We start from the raw sequence: 20,241 nt of genomic DNA, 5'->3' as shown, positions 1-20,241 counted from the left end.
CCCTCAACCAGAGAGTAGTGAATTGTTAGAAAACTTGACCCAACCAAGCTGTGAAGGCTCTGTCACTGAATATATTCAAGACGGAGACTGACACATTTTTGGATAACAAGGATGTCAAGGGATATGGGGTGAAAGATAAGTTGTGATCTTATTGAATGGTGGAGGGGCCAAATGGCCTATTGTTTCTACTTCTCATGTTCTAAAAGGCATCAACTGAAGGATTAAATTCATTCCATTGTTACAATTTGGCTAAGCCCATTTTGACGTATGTTGCAACAAACTCCCAGCAAAGCTGTAATTAATAGTTTATCCCTTTACACATCACAAGCACAGGGTCGTCTGTTAAAACCTGCTTTCCTGTGCTTGGCCGGTTGTGTTTCTTTGCTGCACATATTCATTCCAATACAGCAGCAGTGACAGCAAACACCACCCGTGCATGTTCAACATTATTGGGGCTTAAGCTTGCCATATGCTGTAAACAACATGATCAAAGTTCCATCATGGACCACATGCATGACATTGTACCAACAGCAGTCAGCAGTCAATTTTACGCTGCAGTTCAGTACAATCCAGTGAAACTTGGAAAACATACGCGACACCATTAGATTCCTAAGTCATGGACATGACAAAGTAAGTGTGAGAATCAACACTTTGAGATTTACTTTGCCATTGGTGCTGGAGTTGCCAGATCTTGTTGGGTGAATGAAAAGTTTCATCAAAGGATCCACCATCTTCAGCTGCAAGGGGCCTCCTGTGGGTTGCACAATGTGCTCACAAGTGTACTTCTTTGCATTATTTCAATAATAAGTAAACTATTTATTACTTGATTAATTGAATATCAACAATCATCCAAAAAGAGTTCTTAAACTCTTCCAATATCTCTTTATTACAAGCAAAATGGTGGTAGAGCTTTTTCCCCAGGTATAGCACATTCCTGGAGATCGACTTTCATTCCTGAAGATTCTTGGAGGGTTTTGCATTCTCTGGTGCATGGAGGGATGGTTAAAATATATGCAAACTCTGTTCTAAGAATTTTCTGTCATAGTGTGGGTCATTTCTCTCCAGAAAATGCTTTTTGGGATTTATTCCCTGGTGGTGTTGGCAGGATGTGTGGCTGTTGGGGCAGGTTTCTAACCAAAGATAAAACTTAAAGCTCTGCTGAAGCAAGGTGTTCATACAATGTCATCTGCCTTTCTCTTTAATCATTCAGTCACGGCAGTGATGTATAGCTACAGTCAGCTATGCTAGTGTGGTATTTATCAAGAGGTGCAAGCAAATGATTAGCTCACCAGGATATCCGTGAGCGTGACAGTCCATTAATGCTTTTTTAAATAAGAAAGCCGTATCTTGTTACGAATAGTTCTTTCTAATCATCCACGGTCACTGAGGCAACCAGATGGCAATGTTTATTAACTGCTGGTGTTGAACTGAACGAGCAGTGCGTGTAATTAACAGTGAACATGCGATTTGCGTTTATGTCTCCACGGAACGTGACACTAAAACATATTACACACCTGATATTCATGCCCAGTTTACAATGAAGAGAAAGAATTAGCAGATATAAAGCATTTTTCACTGCTTCAGGATATCTCAAAGCACATTGCAGTCGATGAAGTGCACTGAACTAAAAAAAATCTTACTTTATGTGTCCCATTCTCCTTTGAGCTTGAGTTGTTAGTGGACTTTCAAGCCCTACTGTCAGTAGGGGCAGAGGTGAATAAGTGTTTGGGGTGGGGACCTCCACTGGACACTGGGTCAGAGGGATGATTGATACTTCTGTTCTCCACCTGCTTTTTCCTCCTTCCTGCAGCTGGGTCACCAAATAGGGAAGTATCTGTATTTCCATAGCACATTTCACCACCTGCCTAACACAATACCGATGTGTAGTTACCATTGTAATGCAGAAGCCAACCTGTGCGTAAGAAGTACCCAGAAGCAATAATAGCATAAATGTCATAGGATCATAGAGTTATACAGCCCAGAAGCAGGACCGACAGCCCAACTCATCCATGCCGACCAAATTGTCTACTTGAGCTAGTCCTATCTCCCCATGTTTGGCTCTTATCCTTCTAAACCTTTCCTATCCATGTAGCTGTTTAAATATCTTTTAAACATTATAATTGTACCCACCTCCACCACTTCCTCTGGCAGCTCACTCCTTATGCCGGATGTCTTTATGAATGTCAGAGAAGACAGTCAGCTCTCGATAGCATATTGGAAGGGGTCCAGTGCTGTTTGATAACTGACCCTAATCTCGGTTGGAATAAAAGCAGAGTGCCCTGGAGAAACTCAGTTAAGAGAAACAGAGGTAACGTTTTAGTTGGTGACCCTTCAGCCTGTTTTAAGTAAGGGGAGAGGTGGAGAAAATAAAGGGGATGTCCATTATAGGGTGAGATCAAGAGTCACCAAATGACCCCTGTGCTGATGGTGCCAGTTGAGAGAAGATGGTGAATGACTTGTGAAGCACAGCTCAGCTGCCTGGAGGAGGTGTAGGTAGAAGATGAATGAGGACACAACAGAGGGGAGGAGGGAAATCTTTAAAGTTAACCTGGTTTGAAAGCCTTTCAGGTGCACTTGACTGCAGTGCGTTAGTGCTATAGATTGTTCTTCATTTATAGCCATAAAACAGAGCACTATGAGATTCTGATTCCTACGCCACACCCAGTTCCATGGCTTTATAATGCACCCTAAAATGATACTTTACACAGAAACGATCTTCAGCAGGCACTCACAGAAACTAGGAAATTCCACTGAAGGACTCGTTTTGGATGGAGGTGGTTTCCTGATTAGACAAGCTGTGGAGACACATACTTGCCAGATTTCAAACAAGATTAGCATTATTCCTCCCTTTGCCAACTCTCTCCAGCTGCCGTCTTCAGTCTTCCATTCCATCCCATAAAGAGAGCCTGATATTTCCAAGTCTAACTGAGAAATGCCTCTCTCCACATTCCCACCCTGGAAAGCCTATCGAGAAGATCCTGTTTATTTCATCAATAAAACCCTGCACCTAAATTGAAGATCAGGCTTGTAGATTTTATATTTTCATTCATTTTGCTTTAAGAATGCCTTTCAAAATGCTGGTGTAGAGCACTGAGCAGTGTCCTGGTCTGTGGGGTGTGTGGGTCTGTGGCGTGACTGTTGTGAGAAAAGGCAGAAGAGTAAAAAATGTGGGTGGAACGGGAGCAAAATTCAAAGGTGTTTATGATGATGTGAAAGAAATTGAAGGTTTTACTGAGTAATTAATGGTTTGAACTAGTTTGTTGTTATTGATTTCAATTTGGTTATGCTTTGTAGAAACTGAAAGTCAAACAATATTTCTTTCGTAACAAAAAGGCTCAATTTTGTTTATGAAAAACAACAAATAAACATCCCTACTTGAAACGTCTCACTGCTTTTACATACTCAAGGGATCAACTCAGCACCACACCTAGTTTTGGTCCCTTTGTGTTCGGATAAGTTATCTACTTAACCTGCAGTTTTAAAAAAAAATAAATTGCAAAAAAAAAAACCTCATTTATGGAGAGAGAGAGAGACACACACAATTTGTTTGAATCTAAAACTAGTTTTAGATTCAAATTTCTAGTTTTGATGAAGGGTCACCAGGCTGAAACATGAATCTTTTTCTCATAACTGAGTATTTCCAGTATACTCTGCTTTCATTCCAACCAAGATTTAAGTCGGGTATCAAACTAGGGGGTCAGAAGTATAGCTTGGTCACTATTAAATCCAAGGGGAGTTCAAAACTAACTTCTTTGCCTGGGGAGTGACGAGACCGTGAAACTGATAACTCAGGCACATGATATAAATGCCTCGAAGGGAAGCTAGGTGTTATGTCTGCACTGACACTTGCATTTAAATTTTGAGGAAACACATTGAACATGCACATACTAATCACATATGAGGATGTCCATGTATACATAACATGCCTAATGATTATTGTGGGGGCTTACTCCCTCAGTGGCATGTCGACCTTTGCTCCTGGCTAGATTAATACACAAGATCCTGAGAGGTTTTGACATGTTGGATGTGGAATGGATGTTTCTTGTGCTACGATCTAGAATCAGGGCCACCATTTTAAAAATAAGGGGCCATCCATGTAAGATAGAGATGAGGTGAAGTTTTTTTTCCCTTAGTGTCATGAATCTTTGGAACTCTCCAAGCACTAAAAGCGGAGCCTTAGGAAGGCACAGCTGGATAGATTCATGATAATCAAGGGGTGAAAGGTTAGTGGGGGTAGGCAGGAATGCAGAGATGAGGTTACAACTAGGTCTGGCACGATTGTTTTTGAATGGCGGAGCAGTTCCAGGGGCCAACAGCCTTCCTCTTCTAGTTTGTATGTAAGGGAAAAAGCAATGAGATGAGGAGGCTTGGGAGGAGCCTTATGGATTATTTGGGGTCAAATGGTCTGGTTCAATGCCGAAACTTCAAGCACTTTTCCCCGTGCTCTCTGACAAGCATTCTAAACATTCCTTAGAAGCTGCTCAGAGTTTGAGGTGCCTTCACTTTGAGATGTTTACATTCACCTGCAGGCAGTTCCTGCCTCCGGGCAGTTTATCTGTCTAAGAGACAGTGGACTGAGCAAGCACTCATGCAGATTGCCCTTGCTTGGTGGTGGGACTCCACTTGTCTTTAGTTCATGAACTGTCACCTCCCCGCCACTTTTATGTTATGAAGTAAAACTGGACAAAGATATTTAAAGGAAATAAAAAGGGAAGGATCTCTGAAGGGATGACAGTGTCTGACGGATAACAGAAACTTTCTCAGTGCACATCTGTTTATTAGTAATAAAAATATCAGGGATGGGCAGAAGGTGTTGGGAAAAGCTGCTTGATTGGAGGTGGAAGGGCACAGACCTCCCTCCTCCACTCCAATGCAATTGCTGTCTGTCTTGATCTCAGTACAGGGTGCCTCAGTCTTAAAACAAACAAAAGGATTCAAGGACAGTAACAGACTAAGAAGGGGATGAAATTCCTTGTGTTAATCTAACACAGGTATGAAATCTGTTTCATATTCAGATTTGCTATTTTTGCTAAAATGAGGAAGGCATTTTCCCCACAGGGTCTTTTTGAGAGCCATGTGACACAGCTGGGAACATGTCTTTCACCTGTAGGAAATGAGAGCTAATCTAGACATCACAAAGAGGGAGAAGACCCAGTTCATCTCATATTTTGTTTCACAAATTTACATCTGCTGCTTGTTTGTAGCAGAATTATTGCAATTGCCATGGTGTAAGTAGAAAGCAGTTACTTGTTCTGATTGGTGGCAGCATGATTAAGGAGAATGGAAAGATGTGATCACAGACTGGTAGAATGTGACCATGACTGACATTATGTTCATCAAGGTAAAACAATATGCTGGAAATATTCAGCAGGTCAGACAGCATCTAAGAGTTAATGTTTCCAGTCGATCTCCTTTCATCACCAAGTTCCCTTCTAAGCTCGCAGGTTCCAAACAGTCACACTAACCAGGGTGTTCTCATGTGGTTTATAGCACCCCATAAAGAAATAATTAACTTCGTTGAGATGGCAATTTTTATAACCCCAAGAAGTCTAAGAGTACTTGACAGCCAATGATGTATTTTGGTATGTGGTCACTGTTGTGGTGTAGAAAATATGACAGCCAATTTTCTCACAGCAGGCTCCAAGTAACAGCAGTGTGGTGATGACAAAGTAATCCTTTTCTATGGTGATGTTGACTAGAGAATAAATATTCATCAAGACACTGGAGATTTGAAGCAGTCAATCAGAGTGAGAGGGCCTTTTGAAAGTGTGCACCCCTGGGACTGCAATGCTCCCCAATAAAGTGTCAGCTTGGATGGATTTTGGAGTAGGTGACACATCCTGTCATGCAGGCCATGGTCAGTTCATGACCCAGACACTAGAGCCGGGTATCAGACCATGAGGAGAAGCAAAAGAGGAGAGGAAAAGTTTTTGAATCTTGTTTGTGAGCTTTCTCATTTCACACATGTTCAGCAATTTCACATTGTGTGGTTTGCATTGTCCTGCTTTTTCCACCACTGTCTGATCCAACATTGACTTTACCCATAGTAAATCATGTTAGCGATCATTTCTGTATCAACTCATACCAGTTGGGAAATTGGATTTGGGGCCATGATCCGCATTGGGATGTTTTCCCCAGAGTGAAATATGCACCTAAGAACATCAATCAGAGCTGAAAGCTTCGGCGATAATCTTGAAAGGGAAGGTTGGAGACTTCAATAGGAAAGAAAAGTCCAGTGTCTACTGTGAGTCAGTGTGGTAGACAGGATGCAAGGTGCTGCGAAAGCAGAGGCACAAAGATGGAGAGCCTTAAGAAGCAATCAAACTAGAGGTGGTTGCAATTGAGTTCATGGAATCCAGTGATGTATGAGCTTAAGTCCTCTGATTTTTGAAGAGTTATTGGACTTTGTTTGGATAAGCCATGCAGGTGACTCAAAAAGATGGTGATCCAGAATACATATTACAAAGTATTCAAGTTCATGAAGAAACTTGAGTTGAGACAACAATAACAGAGCAGAATGTGGGACCAGGGGTCCACCTAGGGAAGTGATCCACTAGAATTCCTGGTTCCTGGAATGGATACTTCAAAGATAGCAAGTACTGCTTGCAGTAAAGTATTCAGTGAAGATGGATAACAAAAGATCAGGTGAACTATATGTTGATGTAAGTAGCAATTGAATTTGTATGTGTAAATAATTTAATTGAATGCATAGGTTTATTTCTTTTTAAGCAGAAGTAGTGTAATGTATATTTATGTGCAGGGTGCCATTAAGAACTAGTTCGTATCATGTGATATGACACTTGGAAAAATTGTTGCACCAGACATTGCAGAGTCACAGCCTTCAGGAAAGGTTGTTTTGCATAGAAATATACCCACCTCATCCACACCGACTGTGATGCCTATCTACACAATTCCCATTTGCCCGCTTTAGGCCTGTATCCCTCTACACCTGTCCTATCCAAGTACCTGTCCAAACACCTTTCAGATCTTGTAATTGTATCTGCCTCTACAATATTCTTCGGCAGTTGGTTCCAGATAACCACCCTCCTCTGTGTGGAAAAACTTGTTCCTCCCATCTCTTTTAAATTTCTCCCCTCTCACCTCAACTTTGTGCCTTCTAGTGCTGGACTCTGTCTAGACCTGTGGCCTTTGATTCTGGATGCTCTGTCTGTGTTTGCTGCGACACGAGAGGAACCCTGATGTGTGACACTTCCCTTAAAGTGCACTGACCTCCAGACAAAATACACTTTTGTTAGAGCTACACTTCACAGGTGTTTACGCTGTGATCAGCTGATCAACATTGATGGCAGCCAATGCAGCTTGGAGCAAGGCACAAAACGTAATACACTGAGCAGATTATCATGCAGTTGGTAATTCAGATCCGTTGAGGGGCTAATATTTCAAGCCAATGAAGTGAATGCTCATTCAATGATGAGAAATCACGAGTAGAACTCCAAGTGAGAATCATTTTAAGCCATCAAATTAATTGACCATTCCAAGAGAGGCAATGGGGAAGAACTGATGAGGTCTCGTGGGAGAAGAATCACATTTCAGTCTGTTCACAGCAATTGGATGTGATCACTGTATTGTCACACTACTTCACTCAAGTAATCACTTCTGACTAATGCATTCTCACCTGTTCCTGTCCCTTTTAATTCCATGCATAAGTGAAGGCTCCCAGAGAGACGGGAGCATCAAGTGGATATTTTTTGGCATGAAACCTTGCTTGTGTTCTTCAGCCTCCAGCAGAAACAGCTCCCTACGAGGTTGCCATTGTAACTAGAGGAGGAGCAGGCCAAACAGGAGAGATATCCTAGATCAAAATCAGCTTCACATTGGAGGTCATATTCATTCATTGCTGAATATGGTGGCACAGCTATCCCTTCGTGTAGGTAAATGACCAAAAAAAAGTCGAAGGGGATTTGATAGGACAGAGAGAATGTTAGAGTTACAGAGGGAGTGGGATTGATTGGATTGCTCTGCTAGGAGCTGGCATGGACTCAGTGGGCTGAATGACCTCCTTCTGTATTGAAGTGGGCAAGTAAGAGTGCAGCTGGCTAGGTTCCTGTATACCCTCAAGTGCACGTAAAAGAAAGTACAGTACTATTGGATGAAACAAAGGGATATAATCCCAGGATCCTGGTCAATATTTATCCCTCAAACAATATCAGCAAAATAAAAGAAAATGTTCTGATCAGCATCTCATCGTTTGTGGGATCTTGCCTTACCTAAGTTGGCCACTGTGTTTCGACAGCAACAGCATTTGTTTTTAAAGAGTGCTTCATTGGCTTTGGAGTGCTTTGGTACTTCCTGAGATTGTTAAAGTAAATACGAGTTTTTACCTACTGTAGTTTGCCTTGGGTGTAGGTGGGTGGTAGAATCTGGTGGGAGTTAATGGGAATATGCGAAGAAGTAGAGGAGGAGTTAATAGTAATGTGGGAAAATTAGTGGGGAGCGGGATTGTCCTGTGAGCCAATATAGACTCGATGGGCCAAAATAGCCTCCATATCGTAAGGAAATAAAAATAAAATCATATTCCTATGAGACTTCCACCAGGTATTAAAGGGCCACAGAGATAAACAGGACTGCAGCAGATGGCATTCTGAGCAACACCTAGGCTGAAGTTTGACTCTGACTAAAAGAAATGATCAGTTCGGCCACATTTTCCTCACATGTTCTCAAGTGATCATCTTGACAGCAAGTTGAAAACTTGTATTCTTCCACTCTGTCAAGGAAAGGCAGTAATTTTCCTCCTGTGATCTGAGATGCAGGAGGGACCACCTTGTGTGGGCAGCCGAGGGCTATGCATAGGGTTCCTTCTTGACCAGACCACAGGCTCATTGACTACAGTCTGGAAATTGGATTGGGTAGGGCCATATGTTTGTGTGGTACCCAATCCAATTTCACTGAAAACCTAACTGCAAAGAAAAATTGAGGACTTTCTGCAAGTCCCACAAGTCTGAATTTTTGTCCAGTTCCTCTGTTTGATGCCCTAACATGTGAAGAAATCCAGATGTGTACAGTGATGAGCAATGAAGAGAACCACTCAGAGCAGGATAAAATATCGGCACAACATTGTGGGTTGAAGGGCCTGTACTGTGCTGTAATGTTCTATGTTCACCTGTACTTTGAGATCCATCACCAAGGAGAGAACAGGCCATGTGCTCCTGTAAAGCCAGGAACCCACCTCAACTTGGTCCTCTGCTAAATACAAAGCTATTGTAGTGATTCTACATTGTGCTTCACCCCACATTACTCTTCCTTTGTGACCATCTATTTCCCTAGCTTGTGACTCCCTCACCTCTGTTCAGAGCTGATCTTTCATCCAGAGCTCCCTTTGACATACCACATCACATCTAATGACTCTCATCTTGATCCCTCTACCAAGCTCCTGCCCCAATCCTGCTGCTGATATCCCTCTCTAACACCCCATATCAAGATTCACACTCACCCATTAATTTACCACCTTAACCTTCCTCGGGCTCTCCTGGCCTGACCTCGGCCCCTCTCATAACAGCTCTGGTCTACCAGATGCTATGGCACATAGCATGATGATATAACCTAGAAAACAAGCTATTGTGCATCTTTATCTTTGAAATAGTGTCCACCCAAGGTGGTGAATTGATGTGGTCCTCATTCGATATCTCATTCAATAGATGACATCCCTGACAGTGCGGTCACCCCTTGGTGCTGAGTTGGGATTGTCATCCTAAACTTCGTGCTCAAGTATCAGGAGTGGGACTGGAATCCACAGCCTTTGGGCTTAGTGGTGAGAATGCTGCCTTGGGATTACCGGAGGCCAACACTGTGGTGCTTTCGGTTACTCTCTGCAGTCAATCAACTTGAAAAAAGTTCTTTGTAACACTCCACTGGTTAGAACCCCACATCACTCTGTTCTTGATCTTGACAACATGCTACCTGGGAGCGAATTGAAAGGCCAGCACTCCAAAGTTCAACAGCTCGAAGCTGGTGAGTATGGGAAATTAAAATGCTATGAAATTTGGGTGTGGGCTGCTCCTCTGGCATTGGGGTGCTTACAATGCTTTGTTGTAGAACCATGGAAGCAGCGCTATTTTAGAACCCAATTACATAAAGCATCGAACAATAAACAGAACACTGGAAGAACTCAGCAGGTCAAGCAGCATCTGTGGAAGCAAAAGATGTACTTTTGCAGGCTGTAACAGACTGTGGGGCTTATTATGGACTGTAATATAGGGATTTTTTTTTAAATTTAAAACTGTAGAAATTAATTATAAGCTACAATGTATAGAATTTAATTATGAGCAGTTTTATTATGGATTGCACGACATTCTTGGGGTTCATTGTAGGTTTTAACAGACTGTACGGGTTTATTATAGCATGCAACACATTGATTATAGAATGTAACACAGTGTTATTGTAGCTGTAACAGATTAGTGTTTTATAGGGACTGTAAGAGACCACTGCAGTCTGTTATGGGCTGTAATAGACAACAGTGGTTTATCAAAAGTTGTAACAGACTATAGGACTTTATTATGGACTGTAACAGACTAGAGGGGTTTATTAGAAGCTGTAAGAGGCTTCTGAGGTTTATAACAGGCTGAAAGAGGTTACAGGAGTTTATTATGGGCTGTGACAGACTACAGGGTTTATTATAGACAATAAGAGACTTCGGGGGTGCATTATAGATGGTAAGAGACTGCAAGGGTTTATGATGGAATATGAGAAACCACAGGGGTTTATAATATGCTGTAGGATATTACATACATTTATTATAGGCAATAACTAACTACAGGGGTTTGTTATCAGTTGCAACAGACAATGGAGGTTCAAGATAGGCTGTAACAGACAGCATTGATTTTCTTCTTAGGCTGTAACAAATGAGGTTCATTGTAGCATGTAACAGACTAAAGTGTTTTAGTATAGTCTGTAACAGTATAGGGGTTTACTATGGGCTGTAATAGATTATTAGGGTTTATTGTAGGCTGTAACTGATTATAAAGTTTCATTGTGGGCTGTAACCTACTACAAGGGGGTTATTATGGACTGCAGCATACTATAGGCCATGTTCGTTATAGGCCGTAACAGACTAAAGCGGTTTATTATAAGCCGCAACACACTACATGGTTTTGTTATGGGCTGTAACACATCCAGGGATTTCAGTATGGGATGTTCCACATTAATCAGCTCTGGGTGATGTCACGGTTGCAATCAGTAAATTGATATTTGCTTGTGGGAAAGAAATTGTCTCCCATTAGGAGCTTGGGAATCACAGGGCCCCTATTTTCTGCTGAGTATTTAATTACATTACAGATTGCGCCATTTCTCCTTGTCATGTCTAAGATGAAAATTCCAAAAGTCCTGTTGACAAGAAGTTATTGTTAGGCAGACGTTCTTGAGTAGAACCTGATCCTCCTTGTTTATTCAGTGAGCTCGGGCTGAAACTGGAGACAGAAAGCAGAGACTTAGCTGGAGGGTCACTGGCAGACTGGCTGAAGATTGGAGGTCCCGCCCAGTCCTCCCCTCTTTGCCACACTTTGACGGAGGTGGTTTTAGGTGGAGCTGATTTTTCCTGTCATTGTATATTCGATTTTCCTGTTTGCTTCAGGAGTGCCTATTAGCTTGATAGAGAGTGGGGCTTGGACTACTTGGGCTACTGGCAGCTGGATCACTGCTGCTAAAACCTCCAGTTTGATAGTGCTGTGATGGTGACCTTTCTCTCAGCTATGTCCAGACAATCAGAGCCCGGTTGGAATCCACTGGTGGGTATCAAATGGCTGCCTATTCACTGCTGACAGCTGTGGGACCGGATTAGTGGAGACAGTGGGAGGTTCCACCTTCTCGTGCACTTTCAGTCAAACTTGTAGGAACCCTTGTGCTTTTTTTAAAAAAAATACTAAATAGTGTTTTTGGAGTATATAGAAGAACACAGTAAAAAAAAAGCTGACCTCCGGAGTGAAGATTTATAAAGCGGTGTGTTGTGTGTATGATGCCTGTGGATGTACAATGCAATGTATTACTTTTTCCGTATACCTTATAGGGATAAGCCTTGCAGAAAAGCAGGGGTCAGTTTTCTTTGGATGGGTCTTCCTTTTTCTTTGGGAAGTGTCCAGTGGTCTATGATTACTGTAGCTTGCTAATAAATGCATTATTTGATTTACTTGTGAAGCCCCAGTTTTGACGTGGCTATAATTGGTTCAGAGTGATCGCACTGTTTAGAATGGAGATTTCTTTCTTCGCTTGCTTTTTTGGGATGTCTGTGGTTGTGTGTGGCAAGGATTATTTTGTGTTCACATTGTTTTGGGGACTCAGTAGCTGCTTAGCTGATAGAGGGGTTAATACAATGATCCAGTGTTGTGAGGTGATTGAGTTTTACACAGGCTGGTTTATTTGGTGGTAATAATTTGGAAAAGACGTAGTGATCACATTAGCAGTTTTAACCCTCTCTGTTTGAGATTGCCTCACTGATTAACAACCAATTGTTTCCATGGTTACTGTTTCAAAAGTGGCAGCAAAAGCTGTTACTCAACAACACCTGTAATGTCTAATTTGATGAGAGTCACGGAAATATTCCCCTTGTGATCTCAATGGACCACTAACATCTTCAAGGTGTGCCAAAGCACATCACAGACAACAAAGTACCTTTTTGAACTTCATCTAATGTTTTAATGTGGGAAATGTGTAAAGCAATGTCTCAAAACCAGGAATGGTTAGGTGGTTGGCTTTGGTGATGTTGGTTGAGGAGCAGATGTTAGGCGGGAGATTCAATACTTGTTTTTTTTAAAATAATACCATAGAATGCTTTTGGCCACAAAGAGAGTAAAAAGGATATTAGTTTGACATTTTGGCCCTTCCTCTAGTACTGCTGTATTCCCTTGATGCTGTATTCATAGTCATAGAGAGATACAGCATGAAACAGGCTCTTCAGCCCACTGAGTCTGTGCAGAGCACGAAGCACCCGTTTTTACACTAATCCTAACTAGGCTCTCCACATTCCCATCCACTCCCCTCAGATTCTGTTACTCATGTGCACATGATGGGTTATGTAAGTGGCCACTTAACCTACTAATTGGCATGTCTTTGGGATGTGGGAGGAAACTGGAACTCCCGAAGGAAAATTGCCTCCGCCTTGAGTACAATAATATTACATTCATTTCTGGATGTCTTAGCACCACTGGGAAATTTGCCTTCTGACTTCGCAGCAGGGTTTTTGTTTGCCCTAGAATGTTTTCCCAGTGTAAAGTGCCACAAAAAGGCATAAAGTGATAAAATGAAAAAATTTATCTCCAGCTTGATTTTACTGATGCTGCTTCCCCGAAGCAATCACACTGCAGTTCTCATCCTTGCTGAGAATTGTGATTTCCTGATCACGCTCAGCTTCCAAGCCTCAGGACCATTGCAGGCTAATTGTTGCTGATCTGTCACATCCCACAGTTTGCTGCTGACTGCTATATTGGGGGAAATGTGGTGGGGAGGTACAGTTAAGGGGAAGGAGCAGGAGGACAGTAACCAAACTCCATATACAAGGGGGAGAAAAAGACTGTCTTATTTTGCTCTAGCTGTTGCCTGCATTCCAAGCTTCCCCAAAGTGCCGGCATTCAGACACTGCTCTCGTATCCTTACAGAGACCTCCCTGGTAATCTCCTACCAGAAGCACTTTGCTATGGTCCTGGAAGATCACTGAGACCCCCTTAGACAAAGGACAGGCACTGTTCTTCACCAGCCGGTCACGGTCTCTCTGGAAGCACCCTTCCACTCCCTTCTCATCATTGCAGCGTCCATTCATTCATTAAGTAGAAACACTTCTCTGTAGCTGGAAGAGTGACTGCTTGTATTGTGGTAATTCCTTTAAAAGATTGTGCAAGATTTGCTGCTGCCAGGCGAAATACTTGTAATCAATACAGAGGCCAGCGCTGAAACTGACATAACCTAACAACACTATTCTGTGAGTCTTTCAAATGAAGGTCTTGATTTTTATGGGCTTCTACATGCAGCATCAGGGTGACCAGCAATGCTCTTTTAATGCTGTTAATAGGAATTAAAGCAATTTCTAGGCTCTTGAGTTTGTACTGTTACCACACAACTCTGTAACCACAAGCATTTGTATATGCTGGGAGTCCACCTCAGCATCTAAGACAGATGGATCACTTTTGGTGGGTCTGGTGGTAAGAAATGGAACAAATAAGGATGATGAGAGTTGAGATGCAGACTGTGCATGGCATGAGTGAAGGCCTTTGGGAATGCGCTGAGCTGGGAGAAAGGCACTGATTTCCTGCTGGCGCCATGTATAGGTAGGATACAAAACGTGTAGTTGCCTTGTTGCCACGTCAGTGTACGAATATTTGGACAGAGCATATTCATGTGGTCTAACTCATGCTCAAGGTGGAAGCTCATGATGCTTGACCACTGCCCAAGGTCCGTCATAGCTCCCAGCCTGTTTCAGGCATCTTACCATACAGAATGGAGCTCTGTGAAATTGGTCCATTTTTCATCTTCTTTGCCCTGGGTCAAATCTAGTCCACAGTGAACCTGCTGGAGTACTTTTTTTTAGAATTTAGGGATCACTTTTAACTTTGTTTCTGTGTTCTGAATTCTGAATTGCTTCAAGTGAGGACTGGATCCATGTCTGGCACTAACACTCTTGCGTCACTCTTCACAAGAGATGGGCACTATGTGACGTGAATCAGGGTAAGAGTGGTCTCCTGGACTAATGTTGATTGCCTAAGGTGGTCAAGAGGGTAGCCTGAGTGTTTATCTGATTTATACCCTTGCCTCCCCCAAAAGACCTTGTAATTTGGGGGGTGGGGGGAGACTTGGTACCCAAACTGCAGTCCATTTTACTTCCCCCTGCAGCATGTTCCTTGTAATTTGCTGAACTGCTTTAACTTTGAGAAGCGTGGGGGTCAAGCCAGCACTGAGTAAGAACAGCTCACAGTGCTTGTGAGATTGGCTAGACACAGCTACTTTTCACCCATCCATGTAGTTTAGCTCTGTCCTTTGAAGTCCGAGCTGCCCTGCACGTGCAACGCCTCCACATGATTTCAATGAACGAGACTGCTAGCTACTGTATTGAAATGGGTGCAGTCTTGGGCCATGAGTTACTGCTCTTGGAGAGGCAGTTTGAAGGGGCAGAAAACTCACATTGCCTCCCCCCCACTGAGAGCTTATAATTTGGGCCAGATATGATCAATGGGGCTCTTGCAGCTCCCCACAAGTTCTGTTTAATTGACACTGTCCTTCGCAAAAGGAATAAAAACAATTTCCAGATTTGCTATTGGAGGATTACCATCTTGTAGTGCCAGTCTGTGGCTTGAACAAGTCTGTATATTTCCTGCCCACATTTCTCAGGTTACACCAGGTGCAAAGGTCCATGTGCCAGACTGACTCACTGTATGTGTTTGTAACTTGACCTGATTTGGACACAGGATGAAGGCAAATGAGTCTGACGAAAGAGAAACTGGACTTTCTATGCTGCAAAATTAATTATAGAAAGCAAAAAGAAGAGGAGAAATTAAAAATGTTTTTATAATTAAAAACTGAGCTTTATTTATAGCGCACTGGGAAGTTTATGTTAAGTATATTTCCAAACCAACCAATCCACACCGGTTGAGTACCTGTGTGTGAGTGATGTCTGTATCTATGGACTTGTGCAAGTCCACACAGCTGTGAGTTTGAAACATTCAGTTGCAAGTGGAGCACTGTCATTCTTTCCTGTGTTTTTCCAACCAGGAGTAAAAACTTGAGGCATTGGCACACAGAATGGAACTCTGTCAAACAGGTCCATTTTACCCCTGTTGTCTGCCAGGAACAAGGATTCAATCTTGACCATAATAACCCCACCAGAATACGCGCCTTTCTTTTAGAATTTCAGGAGCACTCTGACCTTGCTCCGTGTTGGGTTCCTTCAAGTGAGAATCGGATCTGTTTCTGGCTGTGACAGACATTACTCATCACAAGAGACAGGTCCCATTCATGTTCTCACTCCCCAACGCTAGCCTGAACCCACTGTACACCACCTTCTGGTTCCTTTCATAGAGTTAAAATAATTCACCAACAAAGTTGTCCATGTGAGAGAGAGAGTTACGGGGAAATAAGGGAGAGGATGGGACTGAGCGGAATGCTCTGAGAACTGGCAAAGGTTTGACGGCCTCCTTCTCTGTCATAAGAAAATATGAAGTTACATGTTACAGGTATAAGAAAATGTAACTTCATTGTCTCAGAATATGCCAAAGTATCTTGCAGACAACAAGGTGCTTTGCCAATGTTGTCACTGATGTGATAGGAAACATGAGAGCTAATTTGAATGCTGCAAGTAAATGACCGGCTAACTTTTCTTGAAATCTTAGTGGACGTATTGGCAAGGAAGCTCTCTCACTCCACTTAAAATAAAAAGACATGATGTATTTTACTTTCTCTTGAGAGAACAGATAGGAACTACGTCTAATGTATCTAACAAGGTGATGTGCTCAACAGTGCCATCTGCTAATAGAATACTCCCTCAGTTTCGTACAGAAGTATTACCCTGGATTGTGCATGCAAAACTCTACAGCATGGGCACATTCCGAGACAAACATCAAGTGCTGCTGGAAGTTGACTAACTCGGTTTGATCTGCCTAAACCACGTTGGTCTTCCAGTACAATGAGATGTCTGTAAGGGAATGCTGCTGACTGGCACAGTCTAGGCTACAGAAATGCATGTTAGGGGATGCACTGAAGCTTAGTGCAGCCAATGCAAAGGTTTTGTGGGGAAGGACACAGTCTGAGGTTCTGCTGCCATTGGACATCGAGGAGCGAAACGGTGTGTAAAAGCCTCTCACACACCTGAAGTTTGTATCGTCCAAGGAGGCCACATGGGTATGAATGTAAAGAAAGTAATGCACTGTTTTTGTATTTCTTGTATATTTTTATGAATAAAGTTTATTTCTGAAATTAAAAAAGACTCTAGAGCAGTATGTGAACCCATGACCTTCAGTTTTAGAGGCTGAGAGCCAGCAACCAGGGCACGGCTGACGTCTTGCTTGTGTGCTGCAAAAGTTGTAAAGCTCTTGGGCTTGGAGGAACAGCACATTATCTTCCTATTCACCACTTTTCAGCTTGCCAATTGCACTAATTTTAATAACTTCAAACCTGTATAGGTCAGTGTTTCCCTGAAGCATAAGGTGCTGCTGATGAGTGCTCTGATGTTCTTCTATTGATGGGGCAAAAGTGAGAGCAGGTACTTGGGATGGGGACCTGTGTGGGAGAGGTGGGGTGATGGTAGCCGTGCTACTGTGCTGCCAGAGCCGCTGCTTCACAGCTCCAGCGATCTGGATTCAATCTTGATCTCCGGTCCTGTCTGCATGGGTTTCTCCCAGTGCTCTGGTTTCCTCCCACATTCCAGAGATGTGGTGGTTGGTAGGTTGGCCGCTGTAATTTACCCCAGCATGTAGGTGAATGGTAGAATCTAGGGGGAATTGATGCGAGTGGGGGGAGATTAAAATGGGATTAGTGTAAATGGGACGTTGATGGTCAGTGTGGACTCAGAGGCTGAAGGCCGGTTTCCATGCTGTATGACTCAATGAATCCGAAATGGTCAATGTCACTGGTGTTCATCTGCTCCTTTCTTCTGTCAGGCCATGCGACTCTGGATACCAGCATTGAAGACTAATTGCATTGCTGTAGCTCTGTTCATCACATCGGGATGTCTCCAAAATGCTTCACAGCCAACAAAGTAGTTTTAAAGTGTAAATGTTGTGGGAAATGTGGCAGCCAATCTGTACACAGCAAGATCCCACAGGCAACTAGGGTTATAAACTGCCAGGTATTTTAGTGATTGAATTACAAATAAATATTGATCTGGTCGCAAGGGATAATCGCCCTGCTGTTCTTCAAACTGTGCTGGAGGTTCATTTATATCAAGCTAAGAGGGACGGGCAGGGCTTAGGTTTAATGTCTTATAGAAAGATATTACCTGCAGTACAGAAACCAACTCCAATCTCAACCTTCTGTCTTCGAGGCAGGAGTGCCACCACTGGACCATGGGCCACGCTTATTGCGTGGTGCCAGTTTTGTGTGCTTTCGTTTTCTCTCTGCCTCATTGCCTACATAATTTCACTCTTTCTGCCTCATAAGCATCTTTTATTTCTTCGATTTATCTCCTCGTCTCAGAATGAATTCTGACCCTTGAGCAGCACTGCGGGAGTACTTCCCCACACAAGTAACAGGGGCTTGAGCAGCTGGCTCACCACTGCCGTCTCCCGGTAACTAGGGACAGGAAATAAATGGCAATCTTGCCAGATACGTTTGTGTCCTGTGAATAAGTAAAGACTACAGAATTTACAGTTCTCTCCTGAAGCATGTTGCAGGTTGTTCTATTTCTTCTTCCCTTCCCAAGATAACATGACTATACCTTTTGTATGCTTGTATCCTTGTATGCATGTGTGTTTTTGTATTTGTAATAGTGTGTGTACATGGTGTACTGGATACAAGTCTCCCCTTATCTCCTTCACCCTTCTTCTGTCCTCGTTATTCAATTGTAATATTGTTCTGGTCTTACAAAGTGTCCATAGTCAACACTTTAGCCCCTTGGTTCCCTCCACTCTCTGCCTTAGGATTATTTCCCTTGGTTTGAAAAGCCTCCGACAGATCAGGCAATTCATTTTAAGCTGCTGAGATGATCTTTGATTTATCTGATTTAGCAAATTCTAATGTCACATTGCAGATTCTCCATCGGGGCCTTTATTTTAAACTGCTAATAGCTTAGGGATTGCCAACTCTGTTTGGTCACAGTCATGGAGATTTGGTCACATGATCTGTTGCCTCCAGCTGCCCCTTTATCTCTTCTCCAGCATCTTTTATTGCCAATGGGGGAAAAACTCTTCAAAGATAATATTTTAAAAAAGGATACCTCTTCGAAAGCACATACAATTTTTCTCCTCTGTTGCTGATCCTTAATGTCGAGGGAATTAATTATATCCCTTTGAAGGGTTGGGAACCCTGATAATTGTGGCTTTAGATACATCTCACTGGTTTGGTAGACCTCTTCGGAGTGCAGTGCAGGGTTAACCAGGCTGCTGTTTACCAGTGAGTGTAGTGTAGCATATTTTAAAATTAAATTGTTGCAGTCTTGGAAACTCCGCAGCTTGTGAAAGTGTGAATATGCTATAACACATCTCCCTGGACAAGGATCTACCAAATGCCTGCAATGTTTAACCCAGTCAATCATTCGCCTCCGTTTGTGAAAAGGGGCAGTTAATGGCTTGTGTCAGCTTTAATAAGGATCACAGAAGTTAACAGCAAGACGGCAGCACTGCTATTGCCTGGAACATAGCAGATTTGTGCAGGGGTAATTTGCCGTGTCTTTGTCCTTTATTTGAACTGATGTTGTATGTACACATAGAACACATAGAACAACAAGAGAATGGGTCAGAAAATGCTCCCACAAGGAAACAACTAATGACTGACTCCATGGGTCCAAACGTGAATCATTTCATTGTCTTAAAAAAAAATTGGCATTGTGTCTTACCTATATGAAAAATTATTTCTTCTCATCATGGCATCAATGAGGTTTTGATTTGAACAGAAGGCATTTCAATTTAAACAACAACAACTCGCATTTATACAGCACCTTTAGTGTGCCAAGGAGCTTTACAGGACCTTAGTCGAACAAGCAAAGCCTCATAAACAGAGGAAAAAGATGATCAAAACCTTGGTCAAGGAGATTGAGTTTATGGAGTCTTAATGGAGGCAAGAGATTACCTGCTGAAGTTATGGCTGCCATTGGTGATCAGAAAACAGAATGAGGCCTGAGTTGGAAGGATGCCAAGATCTCTGAGGACTAAAGGGCAGGAGAAGAATTTGACAACAAGGCCAAAAATCTTAGTCAAGGTGTCAGTTTAGGTCAGCAAGCGCAGAGGTGATGAGTAATTAGTAATTGGAATTGGTTTATTATTGTCACAATGACCAAGATACAGTGGAAAATCTCTGTTTTGCATGGTATCCGTTTGGATCATTTCACAACATAAGTACATCGAGGTAGTATAAGAGAAAAACAATAGCAGAATGTTACAGTTACAGAGAAAATGCAGTGCAGGTAGACAGTAAAGTGCAAGGTAAATGACAAGGTAGATTGAGATCAAGAGTTCACCTTTATCATACTTGAGGTCCATTCAATAATCTTGTAACAGTGAGATAAAAGCTGTCCCGGAGCCTGGTGGTGCGCGTTCTCAAGCTTTTGTGTCTTCTGCCCAATGGAAGGTTAGAGCTTGGATAAATCGCATCCAA

General features: G+C 42.5%; 1 protein-coding gene across 2 annotated transcripts in view; it reads left to right on the top strand.

Moving 5' to 3' along the window:
- mid1 (midline 1) overlaps window positions 1-20,241 on the top strand; it is a 159,076-nt gene that overhangs the window by 21,147 nt on the left and 117,688 nt on the right. Inside the window, exon 1 of one of the 2 annotated variants that reach the window (XM_052014852.1) lies at window positions 11,694-11,741. The exons of the other annotated variant lie outside the window; for it this stretch is intronic. The gene's annotated coding sequence lies outside the window, so the exon portion shown is untranslated. Of the gene's footprint in view, window positions 1-11,693; window positions 11,742-20,241 lie in introns of those variants that run through there. 2 annotated transcript variants of the gene reach the window in all.

Source organism: Pristis pectinata, chromosome 4 (assembly GCF_009764475.1).
Source record: "Pristis pectinata isolate sPriPec2 chromosome 4, sPriPec2.1.pri, whole genome shotgun sequence".
Lineage (NCBI taxonomy): Eukaryota > Metazoa > Chordata > Chondrichthyes > Rhinopristiformes > Pristidae > Pristis > Pristis pectinata.
Note: the sequence above shows the minus strand (reverse complement) of the source record. Positions and strands in the feature narration are given on the sequence as shown.